The sequence below is a fragment of the Mercenaria mercenaria genome, chromosome 3 (genome assembly GCF_021730395.1).
Source record: "Mercenaria mercenaria strain notata chromosome 3, MADL_Memer_1, whole genome shotgun sequence".
Classification (NCBI taxonomy): Eukaryota; Metazoa; Mollusca; class Bivalvia; order Venerida; family Veneridae; genus Mercenaria; species Mercenaria mercenaria.
Window position 1 is genome coordinate 58,386,138 of NC_069363.1, and position 22,762 is coordinate 58,408,899.

The window sequence follows — 22,762 nt, forward strand, 5'->3', positions numbered from 1 at the left end:
TAGGGTCAGTAAAACTATTAATATCAAATCGGTGACTGTTCATGCGTTTTGATACAGGTTGCTTAGTTTGTCCCACATACTGTTTGTCACATTTTTTGCAAGTAATCAAATAAATTACACAGTTACTTTTACAGTTTACGTTATGATGTAAACTGTATGCTTGACCAGTCATTTGACTGGTAAATTCTGAACCTGTTTCGATATTGGTACAATGCGAACATCGGCTACCATTACATCTCTGTGAGAGATAAAGTTTATCACTTTGCTTATTGAACTCTGAACTTATCAAATAGTCTTGTAAATTTTTCGGACGTCTATAGGCAACAACAGGTTTACAGTTCTCATAAATGGATTTAGTTGTAAAGCTTTTTGATAGGTTCAAAATACTCCAGTATTTATTAATAGTGTTACCAATACGTGGAAGTGCTGGATCATACACAATAGTAAAAGGAATTACACTATTTTTGTCCCCAACTTGAGTCTGTAAAGCTTCTTGCTGAGATATATTGACTACTTTTTGGAAGGCATGGTCTAACACATCATGTGGGTAACCTCTGTCAACGAAGAATTCACGAAGCTGTGATAATGAATGTTTGAACTTGTCATCATCTGATATTATACGTCTATAGCGTTTTGCTTGACTATACGGAATACCGTTTTACATTGTTTGGGATGACATGATGTATAGTCCAGGTACTGGTGGTTATTAGTTTCTTTCACATATATGTTAGTTTCAACACATAAATTCTCTCCCTTGGATATATTTACATCTAGAAACGAGAGCGAATCTTGTGAAATAGTATGCGTAAACTTTATGTCAGGATGAAAACTGTTTAACTCTCTGATGAAAAGTTCTAGTTCTTCCAAGGAATGATCCCACACCATAAAAATATCATCCAGGAAACGCAGCCAAAGTGTCGGTTGTAGATCTCGATTTCTAAGGAAGTCTTGTTCAAATTTTCCCATAAATAACGATGCGTATGATGGTGCCATTGAGCTGCCCATCGCAGTACCCATTTTTTGGAGATAAAAATCTTCATCAAATTTGAAATAATTATTTTGCAGAACAAGTTTAATGAGGTTTGCGACATCGTCACATTTCAATCTTCCATGACAATGCTCGTCCAAAAAATATTTACATGCGTCTATTCCGTCGCTGTGCGGTATGTTTGTGTATAGAGAAGAAACATCTAGTGTCACTAAATAAGTAGCCTTACTTTTGAATTTGAAACTTTTAATCTTTTCAATAAAGTCAGTTGTGTCTTTAATATAAGAAGGTAAGTTTATCATGTGCGGTTTGAGTATATAATCAAGATTTTTTGAAATGTTCTCCGTGGGCGAGCTGCATGCCGACACAATGGGTCGCCCGGGATAATTTAGCGGTAGATTGCTGTCGGGAGTCTTATGTATTATTATTATTATGTCTTATGCATTTTTTTTTTTTTTTTTTTTTTTTTTAATTTCATGGAAATAGTTCTGTCACACAGGAAATCTTATTACAATTTTACCACTGATTTACACATGTCATAAAGACGTAAAAAGACAAACCAGCACACTCGTTATATTTTTGCGTGACAATATCAATAATGCCGTATATCGTATGACATCGTTACCTACTTGACGGATTTTTAAACTTTCTGTGACATTTCTATATCTTTGTAACCATACAGTGTAAAATTGGGATACTGGAATTATTTCATTAACTTCACATACATCTCTCTTTTACCTATGCTTAAAGTTAAAAATGTTGTAATCTTAGTTACCTGATAGGAAATATCAGACCAGTTACCCTTTAACAAAATAATATTGTTTTCATATTAAGGAAAATTCGGTAGGGCAATAATTTATTGCATACGTAATTTCAACCTACGCATACTTACAGTAAGAGATCTGACACGACAAAAGTCTATTGACGTTGAAATGTCATAATGGGGCTTGATTATTAGCTGTTCATCGAGAATCGCGGTCCAAAAGTCGCGCAGGCTGTCTAAGTACAAATGTAATAACATGAACATCATTTATTATGATAACTTATCAAGAACTTTCGTTTTCTATTCACTGTATTTCTTTAATGTATTTGAGGATTCAAATTATATTTTTTTGTATCACTAAAACGGATCATTTCGCAAAACAAAAAAAAACTGTTGCTTATATAATCAGGAATGGATCTAGAACTGGGTGCAAATGTAGTCAGGAAGAATGCACTGATGTTTTGTAAAAGTCTGTAATATGGTATTAGACTCCCTTAACGTGCAAATCACTTGACAATAATATTGAAAAGCAAGGATTTTTTGTTTTTGTTTTGCGGCTAATTTTTGACTTGATGATATTTAATGATAACTGATGAAAATTGTTTATATAACTCTAACAAATACACAGAAATTTGATATACTAATAAAACATAATGCAAGCTGAAAAAAACATGTTTTTTTTTCAAGTAATGAGGCACCATGTTGATCTAAAAGGCTAAATCAAGAAGTGAACATTAATTCTTGTAAGGGTTGATAACATCTTATAGAGATAGAACCTAAAATTTTAAATTCTGAAAAGCATTTAAAAATCTAACTTTGGTTGTTTAAATATAACATTTAAGACGGAATATAATACATAAGTCTTGATGTGATCATTTTGAAGCATTTTGCAAGATTTTCTTAAACTTTTTATTTAATTTCCATGTATCCCCTATTGCAGATAGTCCTACCTATCAAGTCATTGACCAATATTTAATCCCCAGTTATACCTGGATTATTGCGGGAAGAATTTAACTCAATGCAAAAAATGTCAAATACATGATTATTGTATGACATCGGAAAATGTTTTAAGTCTAATAAAATAAGTTCAGATATAATGTTATTTCTGCCACATCACACATCATATATAAAAACAAGAAAAAACTCTTCAGCATTTACCATGAAATTTGAAATTACAATGAAATGACTTATCACTAAGTTTTTAACCATACAGTTACTTCATTCTTCCTATTAACTGGTGTCATACAGGTGTACAGGTTCATGCAAAGAAGGATTATTATTTGTGTCATTGATTGATCTTTGGTACTACTATGTCTACATCTTACTCTGATAAATCATTTTAAGCTGCACCTAGATCTATATCATTTTAAGATGCATTTTAAATACCAACACGCCCGTCGTATCAAATTTGTCTTTCGATTGTTAAGCGTTGTTTTTACGTTGAACCGGTTAGAAAGGAAACTTGATAGTTTGTTAAATGCTTATTTCCCTATTTTAGTACATGAGCTGTTACGTTTGTCCTGTATTTTGTGCAGTCATAAGCAGTTTCTATTTCCTTTTTAATAATACGTGCATCCTGTTTCATTTCAAAATCAATGTAGATCCGTTACCATTTACGATATTAGCTGGAAGAAATAAGATCATGTCGCCTTGCGCTTTATCTACTTTATGATTATATAAATCATCATGTGAAGTGCTATGACCTGGTACAATTGTTTATCAGTGATATACACGTGCTGTAAAGATGAAAATGCATAATATATTCAGCTTATACCAACTGGATTAAATGCTTGCAGGGTAAGTGTGTGCACACCTTTTTGATAAAAACACATGTAATCATTTGTATATACTGATGTGTCAACGTGTTAGTTAGTTTCACATGACAGCTGACTTCTAAATGTATTGTTTACAAGTAAATTGGTGATGTTATCAACGTAAAATATTTCAAACCCTATATTTCGAAAAAAAATCGATTATTGTACTTAAGCTGAAAATTACATGCAAAATGATGCGTTTATGAAAACAAAAGTACTAAAATTCGGAACAAAAAATGCAAATTCTACCGATGTAATGTCTATAAAATTTAGACAACTAAATGTAAGCATCGGTAATTAAAGGGGAATATGAAATATTTGCAAGCATTTCTTTTTTTAAAAGGAACATCTAGGCGAAACATTTAATACTGACGAAATAAGTGTCAAAATCAGACAAAATTCAGAGTAGTTATAGCCAGTTGAAATCCATCTATGTAATAAAACTACAGCCATTTTTGACATCCTCATTCTGTCCTTATAATGGCATTACCAAATATGATAAATCAGTGAATAAAAACTGAGAGAATCGTATTTTGAGGTGCATAATATAATGTGAATCTTATTTTATGTGTAAAAGTGTATATACCTTAAATTTAAGCTCCGTCATCACTTTGGTTCAAAATAATTTTGCTATAAATACCATATTTGGTAAAGCCTATATAGGGAAAGGATGATGACGCCATTGTGCTTTAAATTGTCATATCTATTTTGTTTGTAGTCCGATTTTCATCAGTTTTTCGCCAGATTATTCTTTTCATTAAACTCGTTCTAAATACATACATTGTCAAATGTTGAATATTCCCTTAAAGGTTAATTAGCATTATGCTAAAACTTTGCTGGCTGAAAAAAAGGATGTTATTGACTGTACAATATATACGCGAATGGTATACTGTATGAGTTATTCATCACTTGACGTGGACAAAATAAATCAGCCTTTACGGGTCAAATTAATTATGTTTAAGACGGAATTGTACCAAAATATTTCAAAATTCCACAATACATTTTATGCTGTATATGTTTAAGGTATTCAGAAACAAGAAAAATAATGTCTCTTTTCCTGGTAATAGTGTATTTCTTGCATAGTATTTTGCAGTTCGGTCTTAATCGAATACCATCGAAGCGTTGTCTTGTCTGCAAATATATCCACAGATACTTGGGGGATTTGGACCACCTACGACCCTGCCCTGGTCTACAGCTTGGCCAAATGCAACAAAAAAAAACAAAAAAACATTGAACAACATCATAACGGCTTTCAAAATAAAAATTTTATTTAATTTAACTTCTAGAAGATAAGAGATCATTGGGTATTTCTATGATTTAAAAAGCGTGGATTTATTTTGATTAAATTGTTATTTTGGGAGCTGTTATGGTGTTGTTCAATGGCTTTTGTTGCATTTGACCAAATTGTAGAACAAGACAGGGTCGTAGCTGGTCCAATCCCCACAGGTATCTGTGCATATTTCCGCACACATACACACGCTACCAGTCTTCAGGAAGTAAATGTCCAGAGGTTCGTCTCATAAATGTTTAAACAGATCTTCTGTGACAGACTATATGTCATTCTAACAGCATGTCCTTAAATCGAGATCTGTACAGAACAGTGTCCTTTTCGTGTGAAGCAGATTCCAGTATTATATTAATGATAAACACATACACTTAAAAATAATGTCCCCCAACATAAAATTTATGAATAACATGGATCGCTAAAATCCTTAATGACAGACCCGATAGAATATTAATGTATTAGATTTTGCAATCTAATAATATTTTCGTTCCTATTTGTATAGCAGATTATATTAGACAACACTGGCGTCAGTTTAATTCGCATTGTTATTTCTAAGCACACTTTGTAATATTTAAGAGAAAATTCCGTGACTGGTATCTTTATATCAGTTTTGTAATTGCAGTTGATTCTCTAGTGCCATAATTAATTTCATTTTCTGTTGTTATGTAATTCGGGATGCTACTGGACGCTTCAAACATTGCATTATTAGCTTTATTTTTGCTTTACTCCTTCCGCATGCGTTAGGAGTTTCAAATTCTTCTTGTACGCATTTAGAGAAAGTCCTAGCCCGATTAGGGACAAAGCTAGTTCGAATTTCAATAGGAACGGTGTAAGTTTCATACACAGGCGAATTATTTACATCAAATATTTTCTGGTGCGTATCATTCATGTGTGTGTGTGTGTTCGGGTTTAACGTCTTTTTCAACATTTTTTCAGTCATATAAACGACGGTGTCTACTTGTAGCAGTGAGCACAATGCCCAACTTTATAGTGCTGCCTCACTGGAATATCACGCCGTAGACACGTGGCATGATACCCCACCCAGTCACATTATACTGACACCGGGCTGACCAGTCCTAGCACTATCCCCTTAATGCTGAGCGCCAAGCGAGGAAGCTACTAGTACCATTTTTTACGTCTTTGGTATGACGCGGCCGGGGATCGAACCCACGGCCTCCCGCACTCGAAGCGGACGCTCTACCATCATTCATAACTTTGTATGTTCCGAAAAGGTCAGTTGAAGTCTTCTATATATGTGATTTATTCTACGACTTCATTTCGCTAAATCTGGTATTTGGTTTTACACGCAGGACTACTTTTTTAAGGTTCATGTAAAGTGTTTTGAAACTGCCCCTCGGGTAAAATTTTGCTTTATGTTTTAGGTCTCATAGGTCTTTGTTTTTTTTGGGGTTTTTTTTTCATAAAGTGTATACCAAACTATTCAGAATAAGTAGAGAGGTTTTTCTGTCTGGAGTTTTTTCTTTCTTGTGTTTACACTGAAAATTTTACAATTCGTAGACTACACAGATTTTTGTGTTCTATTCGGGATCGAACTGTTAGTTAAATTTTAACAACTTTTGTCTTTCTAATAGCTTAGATTGCAGAGCTCTGAAATGTACTTTTAAAAAGAACGCGACATGGAAACTTGAAACAAATGATGCATGGGTTCGTGAGCTAAAAATAACAATAATCTTTAAATACGTTGAAAATCATGGTTAATGATAATAAGGCAGGCTAAATGAAATATTAGGCTTTTGTCTTTCTGAACTTAAGTTTATTCGGCTCGACTCCGAACAGTGTATCCTATTCGACACAGCCTCGGATGGATAAACTTTTATCCGTCTTGCCGTATGGGAGTGAGTGAGTGAATTGGGTTTTACGGCGAATCGACACAAAATGGTCATATATAGCCAAGAAGAAGTCAAATTGCAAACACCAACTGTAAAGCATAAACATTGATGTAAAAATGTAAAGAATACCTAAAAACATCCATACAAAAATGTAAAGAACACTATGAATAATGTAAAACGTATCTAAAAACATCCATGTAAAAATGTAAAGCATATCTAAAAACATAATGTAAAAATGTATCTTGCCGTATGGATTTAAGCTTAGAAAAGCAGTAACGTAATATTCATGTAACATGTAAAAATCTAATCCCACTATAATTATTGTAAGCCACTTCGACTTCCGAATGTTTTGTAAACCGATTTAAAAAAAAAGAAAAGTGTGTGTTGTGTTTGTCTGCGAATGATTGTTAAAGTTTAAGATTGTTGATTTAGGACTGATGCTATCTTCATGTAAGAAATAATTACATGCACTTTGTTCGCATTCAGCTGTTTTAACTCTTAGCCTGCTGCAGGCGAATTTAACAGCCTTTGCAAACAGCTTGGAACCAGATCAGACGCCGATTAAATCGGCGTCTGATCAGGTTCCAAGCTGTTTGCTACTCTGACAATATTTCTTCCAATTTTGGAGCAAATTGAATGAACTTTACTATTTTAGCAGATGACATTTCCAGCAGACGACAATTTATCTAGCATGCTAAAGGTTAAGATCTTTGTGTACTGCTGTTTCCTGGATATAGATAGCTTTCAACATTTTTAACTCACATCGTGTTGGAGCAGAATATTGTAGTTTTTCCTTTAGTTTGTTTTATGTGTCTTTAATTATTTTCTCATTAACGAACTGTCATCGTTGAAAAGCCTTTCATTTATCTAGTGTTTTTGCATGGTATTTTTTCCTTTGCAAGTCTCAACTATTTGTATTCCTTCAATATCTGTTTTCTTTTAAGGTCTTGATTTCTACATCTTCTCTCTTATTTCGAACATCTGCAAATACAGACGGATCAATGGCACTCGCTCTAGATTCACACAGTGCCCTATTGTAGCACAGTAGTCTGCTTTAGTAAATGGTTCTCAACGTTCCCCTTGACAGGCGGTATTTAGTTTTAGTTTTTCACTTGATGTTTTATTTCTAATCAAGTTTTATTTAACAAATTCACTACGACATAATAATACTATATTTTTTGTCGATAATTTAGTCTTTAATTTTTCTAATCGAAAGTGATTAAAATGATAATTTCTTATCTATTCAGTTTTCTTAATAAAGGCTCCAACAGGAACAGATACAATATAAAGGACAGTACTTATATTTCTGCAAAAAGCGGCCACAAACATGTTTTTTTATAGATAACTATTTGCTGAATATAATTCTGATCTATACATACTTCTATGTAAATATCCGTCTAATACAAAAAGCACTTTTGATTAAAGTGGAACAAATTCAGAAAGAATCCAACGGAAATCACTCTAAAGTAAACTCAAACATACGCACAATGGAGTTTAAGCAAGGCTTTTAGCGTATTTTTTGTGCTGATAGAAAAAAAACAACAAATGAAGCATTTTTCCAAACACTGAAAATTCATATTCAAGTTTACTATAAAAATCCTATTCAAGATGTTGACCTAAAACCATCAAAAGTTTGACATTCCCAAATCTTGCATAAGAACACAGTTCGTTTTAAGTTGTATCCGTTTAACACCACTTTCAACACCTATATTACTACATGTATATGTAGAAACGAAAGTGGTGCTGTTTTGACTTTTGACGGCATTACGCTCATGTCCAGCGATTATGCGGGTTCTTCTTTGCCGGCGTGTACCCTGTATTATTTAATTATTACATACACGTTTCTATTCCCCGTTAAGTTACACTGGTACCGGAAACGTCAATATTTTTCCATACACTGACGCCTGAATTTCATGCGTGCGTGACGTAATCCAGTGTGTGTTGTTGCACTATTTTTTTCTATCTAGTTCAGTATTGTCAATCCTATTCAGGCTATTGAACATATATATGATATTTACATATTTTTTATACGTGTAGATGCGTATGTAATAAAAAGGTAATTAGCTTTGCATCTGGAGATATGCACGAGTTCTTCAGCGGAAAAATATTGCGCTCCTAAAGTCGCGCAATATTTCCGCTGAAGAACTCGTGCATATTTAATAACCTATAATCATTAAGCCAAGCAGCATGTTTTAATGTGGCAATGTAACGGCGTAAACTAATGGTCACGATGTCCGGTATCATTTTATTGCGTTGCTGTTAACCATTTGCCATGGCATTCATATCCGGAAGTTAGCGCAATATCGCGCAGGGCATCAACTATTAACCTCTTAATAAATAGTATTTTTAGTAAGTCTTTCCAAGAAAATCCTAAAACAAAAGATATATTAAAATCGTATATATTTGCGAGTCTCCGATCATTGTCTTTTGAAAATAATTTCTGATGTCCCAAATTGAATTGAACACCATTTGATTTACGCAGATTATTCATGACAAACGGTCAATGTTCTTTGAGCTTGATTGTTATATTTACTAAAATGAAAATGAAAAATGCTTGTCTAAAATGATTTGTATTAGACAAACAATAAAATGTTTATCCAAGATTATTACAGTAAATACCGCTATCGGAAAACCAATATCACATGGACTACAGGCTAACAACATGTGACGTTAGAAATAATGTACAAAGTAACAAAACGTTACGGAATAAACGCCTACTTTTTTATTAGATGACCGCTGGATTTCGACGGATTTTTGTTTTTCGGTTTTCGTCCAATTTAGGGTAAGTGGCCATACTTCGATTATTGTGTAAATATTTCACCTTCTGGCCTTTTATATCTGTTTGTTTATGTTAATAACACTGATCTCTATATAAATGCAGACAGCCGCTTCTTGTTCGCTTTATACGGATATAAATTGGCACCGGCTTCTCATGGGCTAAACGTTGGAATAGTTAATTATACTGATAACGCATAAACATTTTGATAACAGTTTACAGATAATCTGGACACTTTTATTTATTCGCATAAAGACAACAGAAAACATGGGATTAAAGTTTTATTCGGTTAGTATTTAACATTTTGTTCCGTTCACAAAGTAGTAGATATGGTGTCTATTTATCATTTTCTATGTCGTATTATAGTAGCTTTAAAGTTATGCAACATTTAGATTGAAGTAAATAATAACTCTATATTCTTTGACGTTTGAGTGTGATATTAAACTACGATGTGACGCATATACTAGTTAAATAAAAGCAGTCTGCCGAACGCCGTGACGCCGAGTAAAAGCAGCCAGTTTTGTAAAGAGTTTTTATTCTAAACTCAGAAACAGTGTTAAAGTTTTCAGTGAGATTTTTTCCTCGCTTCTGAGATGAATGTTATATTATAATTAAGCTTATTATTTATCCCCCCGCCAAAGGCGAAGGGGATATTAGAAATGCTCTCCATCCGTGCGTGCTTGCGTGCGTGCGTCCGCAACGATCTTTGTCCGGAGCATAACTCCAAAAGTACTAAATGGATTTTCTTCAAACTTCATACATTGATAGAACACATTGGGAGGAAGTGCAGTGTGCAAGAACAATAACTCTACCTTGCCTATTTTTTGAGTTATTCCCCTTTATCTTATTTTCTTAAAACATTTTGTTCGGAGCATAACTCCAAAAGTACTGGAGGGATTTTCTTCAGACTTCATACACTGATAGAACACATTGGGAGAAAGTGCAGTGTGCAAGAACAATAACTCTACCTTGCCTATTTTTGAGTTATTCCCCTTTATCTTATTTTCTTAAAAAATTTTGTCCGGAGCATAACTCCAAAAGTACTGGAGGGATTTTCTTCAAACTTCATACACTGATAGAACACACTGGGAGGAAGTGCAGTGTGCAAGAACAATAACTCTACCTTGCCTATTTTTTGAGTTATTCCCCTTTATCCTGTTTTCTTAAAAAAAAATTGTCCGGAGCATTTCTTCTTCATGCATAGAGGGATTTTGATATAACTTGGCACAAATGTTCACCACCACGAGACAGAATGTCATGCGCAAGATCCAGGTCCCTAGGTCTAAGGTCAAGGTCACACTGAGAGGCAAAGGTCAGATACAAGAATGACATTGTCCGAAGCATTTCTTCTTCATGCATGGAGGGATTTTGATGTAACTTGGCACAATTATACACCATCATGAGACGAAGTGTCATGCGCAGTTCCCTTCTTTAGAATTACCTCCCTTTGTTGTTACTTTAAATAGCTTTTATTGTAACTTTTTCATTACTAGTCGTAGGGAAAAATCGAGACAACTTTTCTTTAGTACAACATGCATGCTACATCCAATTATGAGGTGTAATTTGACCAATCTCTACCTGGTAAAGATTTTTTTGTGGACTTGCAATTTTTTTTTCTTAAGATTAACTCCCCTTAGTTGTTACTATAAATAACTTATATTGTAACTTTTTTATAATTGACCGTAGGGAAAAAACAAGACCACTTTTCTGTGGTACAACATGGATGTTACTTTCCAATTTTACGTGTATTTTAAGATATCTACCTGGTAAGGAGTTTTTTGTGGACTTAGAAAAACAAAAGACTTACAATGATTACTAAACAACCACAAAATTAAAATTCCATTTGCAAATACAGCTGCTAGAGTAAATAAATTTGCTGTGACGGGCATATATTGTGACATTCTGGCACTCGTGTTCCCTGTTAGCTTTCCATTCCTTCTTTTTACAGTAGCCATATAGAAAAACATCATAGCTATACTGTTCATGAAAATTAATAAAATTAGCAGTAAACCACCTCACCACTGACTTATTCTTTCTTTCACATCTTTAAAACCCCTGATGCGGACTTCAACTAAATGGTTCTTCAAAGCTTTCCCCAAAATTAATACTTTCAGACACTAACTTGCCAGGAACTTTAGCCTTCAATTATAATATGCCCGGCGGGGGGATTGGCCATGTCTAACAAGGCTCTTGTATATTTTAGGACATAATGGTCTGTTTGTCAAGTTAATGAATTTTAGAAGATGGTACACTTTTTACTCATAGTGAATTTGGATAATTCTAAGTCTCATTCTTTGTTTGGTATCTTTATTACAATTTATAGTTAATCTTGTGACAATACAGACATTTTATTTGAATGTCTAGATTATAAATATATTATCGCAGAAAACAACTCTGGTTGCACCGTGGTGATAATGCTACAAAAACACATTAACGGTGAACAGGAGTGCACAATGCAAACACTTGCACATGTTATTACCATCATTGTGAGAATTTATGGCTACTTTTTTTTGGGCCGTACCAGTTGAACTGACAGTAAAATAACCGTACTTTTGCAATTTGATTCAAGGTCCTACTTTTATACGTTAAAGATACTAGTTTATTATGAAATACATGTCTTGAGTTTAGGTACATTTGATATTAATAACGGCACGAGCAATGTTTTACATAGTTATCATTTAAATCATATTTTATTTAATATAAAGCATTGTTGGTTTTTTTTTGCCGTAGCATACAAAGTTATTACTCATCTTATTGTGCAGAAACTTTAATTCAAACTACAAAGATGATTAATTATCCTTAAATGGTTTTTACAAAGTTGTACAAGTCATAAATATTTGATAACCTAAATACTATTATATCTAGATGTTTGCTGGTGACATAACAGCTGTTTAATGAATAATCACTGTAGCAATGTATCATACAACTTGAGCGTTTCTATTGAATATTTTGCGATATTGTAGCTATAAATCATCAGCTTCCATAAACAGGTTTTAGCTTAAATTACGATTGAAGTCTAGAAGTCCAGTCTTTAAGGTTGACAGTATCGACTCAGTAAACATCCCAACAAAGGTTCTGTGTAGGGTAAATATACATATCGTAACCTAGTGAATAAACCTCTCAAAATAGCGATAGAGCCTTCAGAATCGGTCAGTTCAAACATTTACATGTATTACAGACATTGGTCTACTGAATATAGGCTGGCATCAGTCGTTAGAATCCTGTAAAATAAACACCTCTTTCATAAAATCCTCTCAAATAGCTCTTTCTGTAAAAAAAAACAATCTCTCTTATCTCTAACTCTAACGTCGAGTCTGGAGAGAAAAGAAGATTTTCTGAGAAAATGTCAGTTTCAGTAAGAAGAAAGAATACAGTTTATGACATATTTCTTGATCTCATTGTTGCAATAAGCCCGTATCAATTAAACGTACAAATGTGTACATGCAGGTCGATACTATATATTTGTCATAGGTTGGGCATAAAGTTGGTATTCTTCATTCCCGCGTTTGATTTTTGCAACATATCACATATCTCACAATTATGAGACAGAATATTTAATTGTTTTATGTGACAAAACATATTTCACACTTGCTTCCTTCATTAAGTTTTTTCGCGCTTAAACTGATAATTGTGCATAAAAGGGCTATTATCTAGAATTAGTCGAATTGCTTTGACATTCAGTAATTGAATAACAGGCAAATTATAAGGCAGGTGTCTTAGTTCTATGGTAATTTTGTTGTTAGGATTGTAGGTTACACAGGTAATGTTGACGTGGAAAATACAGATAAATAAGAATGACTGACGTGACCAAAGTGGCACACACGATCATAGTAGATGAACACAGTACATATATGTAATTGACCACTTGCGTGACTTCCGAAAGCAGATTTTAAAGTCTTCTCTTTTCCAAATATGTTTAAAATAGAACTTTGGTACATTCTTAATTCGACTATACAGACATAAGACAATTTTATTGCAAATCATTTAGGTTTAAAAGCCCATCATGACATAAATATTACTTAATACAAGACATACAGCAAACAGTGATGCACATCACGATATAATAATTACTATAAAGAGTTATATAATATGAAAACGAGCGACAGAAAAGACAAAATCACAACCATAACACACACAAACAAACAAACAAAAACGGAGAAGGTCATCTTTTGATAAGATTACAAGAGTAGTACTACTTGACATCTATCTATTCAAATCAACAAACAGAAGCATAATTAATGCTTATATATGTAGCTTCAAAACAGAAGCAATAAACCAGATAGACACTATATATATGGACCGTTTAACAATACATTTAAATACAACATATATAGAACAATCAGTTCAATCACAGCCTTGTCGAAACGAAATACAAGACCTGAAAGAACACATACATTTAACTACAACCATAACATACAACATAATAATATAAAGTATTACAAAGTAGACTGTCTAAGTTTAAATGCATTAAATATGAATATTCCTAAATTTTGTATTATTTTCTTATTTTCGGAGTTCAAAAGTTAATTTAAACATATTTGGTCTAATTCAGTATTTTCTTGATATATATTGTTTTCTTAAATCATTATACAAATCACATTCTATTATAAAATGGTATTCATCTTCTAATTTTTGACAGATAATACATTTCCTTTCATCTAATGGTGTACTAACTGGTCTTACCCATCTTCCAGCTTCTACTTGTAATTTATGAGAAGATACCCTTAAACGTGTAACAGATATGCAAAATTTACATTAAAATATTCAAGATACGGCTGAAATCTAAAAATTGAAATTCTCTTATACAATAAAGCTCTAGAAGAATTACTTATTCTTGAATTCCAATTTTGTATAAATTGATCATTTAATCTTTGTTTAACCATATATAAAACATATCAACATTACATACGCCTTGAAATATCCAAGCATCTACAAAACCGAGCGAACAAAGTAAATCTTTAAGTAAAGAGCACCAGTTATGTCTACCGTGATTTTCAAAATCGTTTTTTAACAATGTGTATGTAATAAAAACATATTTGTTATGACCAAGTTGCAATATTTTTAACCAATATTTTACTAAATTATACATGTGAATTGTTCTGTAAGATACTCGACCCAATTCACCATAGATAAAGTCATTTTGAGTTACCTTTTTAACTCCTAAAAGTTTCTTGCAAAATTGCATGTGCACCCTCTCGACGGATAAATCATTTACAAAACCCCAAACTTCGCTGCAATAGTTTAAAATAGGTGACACCAGCTTATCAAATAATTCCAATTTATGTTTTGGTGATATATAAGTAAACTTATACAAATATTTATTTGATTTGAATATTGGTTTTTGTGCCTGCAAAAGTATTTTGAGCTGTACTCAGTGACCCTCCACAAGTAAATACTATACCTCAGTAACAAAATTTATTGACAATTTCAATCCTAAAACCATCATACAGAAATTCTATGTTTCTTGGAATACTACCTCCAGATAAATTGTATTTGACAGAGGATCATAGCCCATTAGCCAAACACATTGTCATAAAATTGAAATGGACTTGTGGCTAAGTACCCTATGATAAAATGTTGTCCAACTTAAGGGTATAGTGGGTAAATTCTAGCTTTCAAGCCTTGATCGCATTTGTAATACACAATATTTCCTTAAGTCACGTACATCTTTTTTGTAGTCTTTAATTCTATGGTCAGGTTGTTTTATCTGTTTCGAGATTTCAAAAAATTTCTCCAAAAATGAAGTGTGTTGTATAATTTCTAAATACGAAATTTGGAAAGAGATATACGTTTTGAGGCTTTTAGCAAATACAGTCTCACAAAGCCTTATATATACCATCCTAAGATGTGTATATATTATGTTTCCAAGACTAATTGCAGTTTTTGTTCAGGTCGCAACAGATTTGATTGTAGAAGACTTACTTAAGAAATGTATGATAGTAGAAAGTTCAAGATTGGTGTATGTGCATCAAAGACTCGTATTAAATAGGATCAGACGTTTTGTTCTGAAAGTGACACCTCAGCAGGAAAAGACAAAAAGTGGTTTTCGTTTATTTGTAAAATTAGATGTTTATGATATATGAACGTTTGGCATTTAAGATGAATGGGATTTATGTCTTGAAAAACAGCATAATTTGTTGTTACTTTCGTCAAAGAAATCTTTCATCATTGCAGCATAACAGTATCCATGGTATCTTTGATTGATAAATAGACATAAATCGGATTCCAGCAAAGTAGATTTTATCTTAATGTTGCATTTGTGTAACAAGGTGCTTCCTGTTTTGTGTCTGAAGTATGCTTAATAAAAGATGTTTTAATGAATGATAAAGTTGAGTTGAAAGGCGTCGTATGGATACGTAAAATGGACTGTCATGAATTTTAGTTAGCAATCGTTGTGTACTACATGTAGTTTGCTTGGCGTTGTCTTAATTTATAATGAATTATGTAAGTATAATTTTGTGAGGAGTAAAGTGTACAAAACCATAATTCCGCCTCAATTTCTTATTATTTTCCAGTATTGAATTAAAAGCGTTTTAACTGTTGTTTTGACGCATGGAGGCAAAGAAGTCTTAAATAAATAAGCTTTTCTCCAGTTTTTCTAATATACAGTATTCAAGTCACGGAACGCAACATTTTGGTCAGTTTTGCATGCGGTTATGCAATAGTTTTCAAATGTTCCTGTTAATAGAGAACCCGATGCAACATTTATTTGATAACAATTTTGAATGAAATAAGGACAGTCGATCAAACTATTCAGATGAACAGACTGTATATTACTTTTTTGTTGGGTTTAACATCGCACCGACACAATTAGGTCATATGGCGACTTCTGTATATTACTTGAATTACGGAATGGCTGATGTAAATGCAAACAATTCTTTTACTTTATTATGTCTTGTTTCAACATGATACTTTTTCATCAAATATATAACATTAACACAGTTTATTGGACCACCGAGCTTTTTTATTGCCCCGCTTAGTGGACTTGGAAAATCTTACCGATTCCTAACACTACAAATAACGTAGACAAATTAATTTGGTACGTTGCATTTACATTTTTGAGTAACTCAATTAAAGCTTGTGATTGACAGAAGCGAACATTGCATATTTCATTCATAGAGAAGTTTGATTGTCCTAGCCCGACTAGTTTGTTTGGTATATTAGCTGTACTACACTTTTAACAAATAACTATGTTAGTTAACACAATAATTTTCTAGATTATAAGACAACATCTCGAGTCGCACTGTAGCGATAGTGCTATAAAAGTGCATTAGCGTGAACAGGAGTGCACACTGCAAACACTTGAAAATGTTATTACCACCGATGTGTCAGCTTATTGCTTTTTTTTTTCTTCTGAACTGATTAGAAAACGGACGTATACATGTATTATCAACGTGACACAAGGTACTTCATTTTCACGTTTAAGATACTTGTTTGATATGGCACATCTTGAATATTTGAGTCTTTTTGACAAGTATATTGGACAGCACAATAGAAAATGATAGTCAGATTTAATTATATTACATGAACAAACTTAACAAATACGTGCCTCTCGTATAGTTCCAGAAAATTTACCAAATACTATTTGTAGCTCATGCGAACTCAGTCTAAAACATGTTAGTCGTTTTCGTAACGCATTATTAGTTACTATACTTAGATAAAGTTCGATTTAAATTTTCTAAAATATTCTAGCTTATGCATTGTCTGGATAGTAGCATGCCAGTTTTGGATACACTGGTCACGCAAGCGTTGTTTAATTACAGGAAAATAGTTAACATCTACGTTAAAATCATTTCATATGTATCCCTCTAACAATAGTTTCGGCTCTCATAATAGTATGAAAAAATATCTCGGGTAACACCGAGGTGATAACAATTCTAAAATACTCAACGGTGAATGCAAATACGTAGTGCAAACACTAAAATGTTTCTGCCGTCGTTGTGACAATTTATCACTACATTTCCTTCTGGACTTAGTTTTTCTATCTTTTTAATTTAATTTAGAGCATTATTTACCGTATGGCACCAAATATGCAAGTAGCAAATAGTGTTCGGTCCTGTAAAAGATAGCTTTACTGACTTTATTGTACAGCATTCTGTGAAGAAAGTTCAGTTCAAACGACACATTCTGTAATTGTTATTAAAATTTAAGGTCTTAAATTTGTTTGGATTTCTGTTCGTGCTATAAGCATTGTGTAATGTTTATTGCAAAAAGATGATATTGTATTTTTGTATTATACCTATCCTATAATCTAATTGTGTTTACTAGTTATATAACAGCTGTTGTACAAATAAAGTAGCAATTTATCACAACATTTGAGCCTTTGTATCGACTGTTTTGCGATTACAGACGATATTGTAACTATAAATCATCAGCTTCCATAAACAGAATTTTAGCTTTAAATGAGATGATTAAAATCTAATGATTCAGGGTATAGGCTCAGTAAACATCCCAACAAAGATTCTGCCCAATAACATTTTATCGTCTCCTGGAGAACAATGAAGCGATCACTGTAAACATATATATTTACATTCACTATATATTTTGTTTGGAAAGAAAAAGGCGTTTATTTTCGTATAAGCAACAGTGACGTAACATCATCATATATTTTGATTGTCTGGCACGCATGGAAAACAAACCATTTATTTGTGTAGCAAGCTACTGAAACCACATTGGGACTTCTTGCGATTCCTCCAAGAATCTATAGCGTAATACATGGATTTGCAAGAAGTCGCAATGTAAACGCACAAAAATAGTATTCAAAATGTAACAGCTTTTAAGCAACCTGGAGTTAGAATATTTCACTAAGTCTTCAAAAAATATTTGCAGTTAAACAACATTAACATGCTATTTTGCTAAATTTATGGTTCTGTATTACACTGATACATTCAATTTAACGACAATTTTATACATAGAATTGTAAAAAATGGTACTAAACAATGGTACTGTCAGTAAAAATTTACATAGCGGACTGACTGCCACTTTTTAGAAATGCGATGCATTCCTGGGAGCACATTTTCCTTCAACAGCTGACACTGTCATGTGTGAAAATAGGTATATTGCCAAAGTAAAGCTAACAATGGAAAATACATCAACTCGATACATAATAGTTCTACTTTAAATAAATCGTTTTTCATTATCATTCAAAAGGCAATGAATAATGTGTTTTATTTTTAAATTTCCACGGAATGATAGTAAGATAAGAATAATAGTATGATACTTGTCGGGAAAATACACTAAAAGAAGTATAACTTGTATGATTATTTCTGTAGAACAACATTGTACAATGCTGCAATGCACAAAAGGTGCTAATTGACACGGTGCCAAGGGGAATATTACTGGTCGGAGAATTTGAACGATTCTACCGCTATGTCTTAGAAGTCTTTTACTGCTTCGCAGTTCTGAGCAGTACGAAGGACGTCTTGTCGGTTGATACTTTTGCCTATAATAATACCGGAAAGTTTAAGTATCTAAAGCAAAGAATTTTCTTTAAAATCATTTACACTCCAAAACGCCAGCAACAATAAACTTTTGTTTTAAAAGAAAAGAATATGAACTCTGAATTATTTACATAATGTCTCATGATGAATAAGAGACAACTGATAATTACTTTGATATGTATGGTTTGGACACTAAACATCATTACAAAACGAATATAAAAAATGATACTAAGGTTGCATATCCATACGATAGGACTTGAAGGTTGTTATTCAGAACCATTGCTTGAAACGGATTTCATACATTCATACAAAATGCCAGATATGAATACAGAAGGTTACTTTAACAGGTCAAAGGGTTCTAGACCTATTTTTGTTTGAAACATAGGTTGAACGTCCATACGGTATGATTTGTAGGTTATTATTCAAAGACATTGTCTGAAAGGAGCAGCATGAAGTACAGTAGTCCATGCATAGGGAGTTAAGCAGAACATGGTTGATTTTTGGTTTGAAAAATTAAGTAATATGTCTGATCCCCGAAACTGTTAAGCCCATAACAGAAATTGCTTTGAAATTCATTGTTACAAAATTCTTATGGGAAAGTAATCTGGGCAAAATTAACATCACTTAGGTCGAAAAGTTTCATGGAAAGACATGCTAGGTAAATATTCCTTTTCCAATATTGTCGACAATTTTCTTGTCTGTGTATATTGCATGGGTATGAAGAAAAGGAGCGTGTTTAAAGAGTGCGGATGCAAACCATGTGCTTCATACCCAAACAGAAATTACTTAAAGCAATTTCTTATATTTACATTTCTTTTTAGCTCATCTGATTTTTTGAAAAAAAATGATGAGTTATTGTCATCACTTGAGCGGTTGTCGGCGTCGGCGTCGGCGTCGGCGTTGCCTGGTTAAGTTTTATGTTTAGGTCAGCTTTTCTCCTAAACTATCAAAGCTATTGCTTTGAAACTTGGAATACTTGTTCACCATCATAAGCTGACCCTGTATAGCAAGAAACATAACTCCATCTTGCTTTTTGCAAGATTTATGGCCCCTTTTGTACTTAGAAAATATCAGATTTCTTGGTTAAGTTTTATGTTTAGGTCAACTTTTCTCCTAAACTATCAAAGCTATTGCTTTGAAACTTGGAATACTTGTTCACCATCATAAGCAGACCCTGTACATCAAGAAACATAACTCCATCTTGCTTTTTGCAAGATTTATTGCCCCTTTTGGACTTAGAAAATCAGTTTTCTTGGTTAAGTTTTATGTTTAGGTCAGCTTTTATCCTAAACTATCAAAGCTATTGCTTTAAAACTTGCAACACTTGTTCACCATCATAAGTTGACCCTGTATAGCAAGAAACATAACTCCGTCCTGCTTTTTGCAAGATTTATGGCCCCTTTTGGACTTAGAAAATATCAGATTTCTTGGTTAAGTTTTATGTTTAGGTCAACTTTTCTCTTAAACTATCAAAGCTATTGCTTTGAAACTTGCAACACTTGTTCACCATCATAAGCTGACCCTGTACAGCAAGCAACATAACTCCATCCTGCTTTTTGCAATAATTATTGCCCCTTTTGGACTTAGAAAATCATTTTCTTGGTTGAGTATTATGTTTAAGTCAACTTTTCTCATAAACTATCAAAGCTATTGCTTTAAAACTTGCAACAGTTTTTCACCATCATAAGTGGACACTGTACATCAAGAAACATAACTCTATCCTGCTTTTTGCAAGAATGATGGCCCTTTTTAGACTTAGAAAATCATGGGTAGGACAATATTTCTATTACACAAAAAAAATCAGATGAGCGTCAGCACCCGCAAGGCGGTGCTCTTGTTTCTCTATCTGTCACACTGTGCTAATTGATTCAGTGCAAGCTTTAAATAAGCAACGTCCTAAGTACATATGTTTCATAGGGCTAAGTGACGTGTATAAATCATATTCAACAGGACAGTGTGACCTCTTGAACTGATCATACCGTATTTACGTGACGTCATATAAATGTGAGTTCAAGTTGTTGTGTCGTTTCGAATGCAATAACGTATGTAGATATATTAGCTTATCTTTGTTGACTAACATAAATATTTTGATGTAGTTCAAATGTACTGACATCATAGTTTATGTAATACCCATAAATTAGAGTGATACTAAGCGGGTTCATACGTAAATGTGCCATTTACCTATCTAATTCATTTTACTTTGTGTAAATAATTCTTTAACCGGCATTTCCAAATTGAAACGCAGTTTATGTGAATAATCTTAAACGTATATGTTATCCAAAGCTGCAGATACATAACATATTTTACAGGTATTAAACATTAGCATAAAACAACATGCTTTTACTATCAAATCACACTAAATTATTTTGACAATAGCTTAAATGCTGTATATTGAAAGTAAACCATATATAGCTTGCGAAACGAAACTCATGATACGTAGCTTTGAGTTTCAGATTTGCTATTACGTCCAAAACACTCTATTTATTGATTGGCTTCTTTTCTTTTCTTAATTAAATCAAACATAGAAGATAGCATAGATTGAACCTAATAAGAAAATAGCAGACTAGTTTTAACACAGTCTATTCAAGAGTCTATTCATGAGAGTCCTATGTGGTTCTGGGACGATCTTTGTATGAAAAGAATTGGAACCACTGCCTTACCCTTGCATGATCGTAAGAGGCGACTAATAGGGTCTTAACACTTGGTTTCGCTGTAACTGTGTGATTCCAGCGGGTATGCAAATTTTGATTACATACCTCATGTTTCTATTTCGATGTAAATGAAATGTGAAACCAAAATTTGTAGTCTTGTTTGGCGCCATTTAACTTATACTGTGTTGGTGCGCCGTAAAACCAAAGTAAAGTAAACTGTTCATGAGAGGTAGGCCCTCACTCTCCCAGCAACGGCTAGGGTAGAATTTAATGCAGATAAAATAAATGTAAGATTCCAGAAGATTACGCAGAGGCGTAGATATTTAGAAATTGTCGAGAGAAAAAAAATGACAGAGAAACACAATATCTAAAAAAAAGCTTCTACATTTCTTTTTTTCCATTAGCGTTTTAACACTTATCTTGATGATATATATGTTAATGTAATCAAAGACAAACACATTCCCCATTACCCATTATTTATGTAAACATAAAAATAAAATAACACTATTGAACATTTTCTCGAGACCACTAGATTCGATCGTTTGACAAGTTGCGTTTACACATTTTGAAAGAAACGAAGTGAAATGAAAAGATGTCGTCTTATTCACCATTAAGTATAATGGCAGGAAATTTGTTCTCGATTATATCCACGTATTTTTCTTTAGCGACTGAACAGAATATTTTCATTACTCCTTAACAAACATATTGTTTAATTTGGAGACATTGTAAGCACAGTGTTTGATCTTGGTAATAAAAGTAAGCTTTATTTGAGCCGCGCCATGGGAAAACCAACATAGTGGCTTTGCGACCAGCATGGATCCAGACCAGCCTGCGCATCCGCGCAGTCTGGTCAGGATCCATGCTGTTCGCTAACAGTATCTCTTATTCCAATAGGCTTTGAAAGCGAACAGCATGGATCCTGACCAGACTGCGCGGATGCGCAGGCTGGTCTGGATCCATGCTGGTCGCAAAGCCACTATGTTGGTTTTCACATGGCGCGGCTCATTTACAGTTCAATGATAATACTACTGAAGTTTATCATGAGTGCAAAACGTAAACACTTGACGTCTTGGTCGTAATTTAAGATTACTTTTAATTCCATCAGACCTGACACTTAAATATAATTTATGTTTTGACGTGTCGGGGCAAAAAAGATTGCACGCGATTATTTCAGAATACAAGCGTTGCATTTACG

General features: G+C 33.2%; 1 protein-coding gene across 5 annotated transcripts in view; it reads left to right on the plus strand.

Annotated features, from left to right (window-relative positions):
- LOC123524642 (prostaglandin E2 receptor EP4 subtype-like) overlaps positions 1 to 22,762 on the plus strand; it is a 114,505-nt gene that overhangs the window by 13,687 nt on the left and 78,056 nt on the right. The window contains exon 1 of one of the 5 annotated variants that reach the window (XM_045302980.2): positions 9,351 to 9,482. The exons of 3 other annotated variants lie outside the window; for them this stretch is intronic. The gene's annotated coding sequence lies outside the window, so the exon portion shown is untranslated. Of the gene's footprint in view, positions 1 to 9,350; positions 9,483 to 9,652; positions 9,765 to 22,762 lie in introns of those variants that run through there. One more of the 5 variants, XM_053538675.1, reaches the window with a different exon arrangement.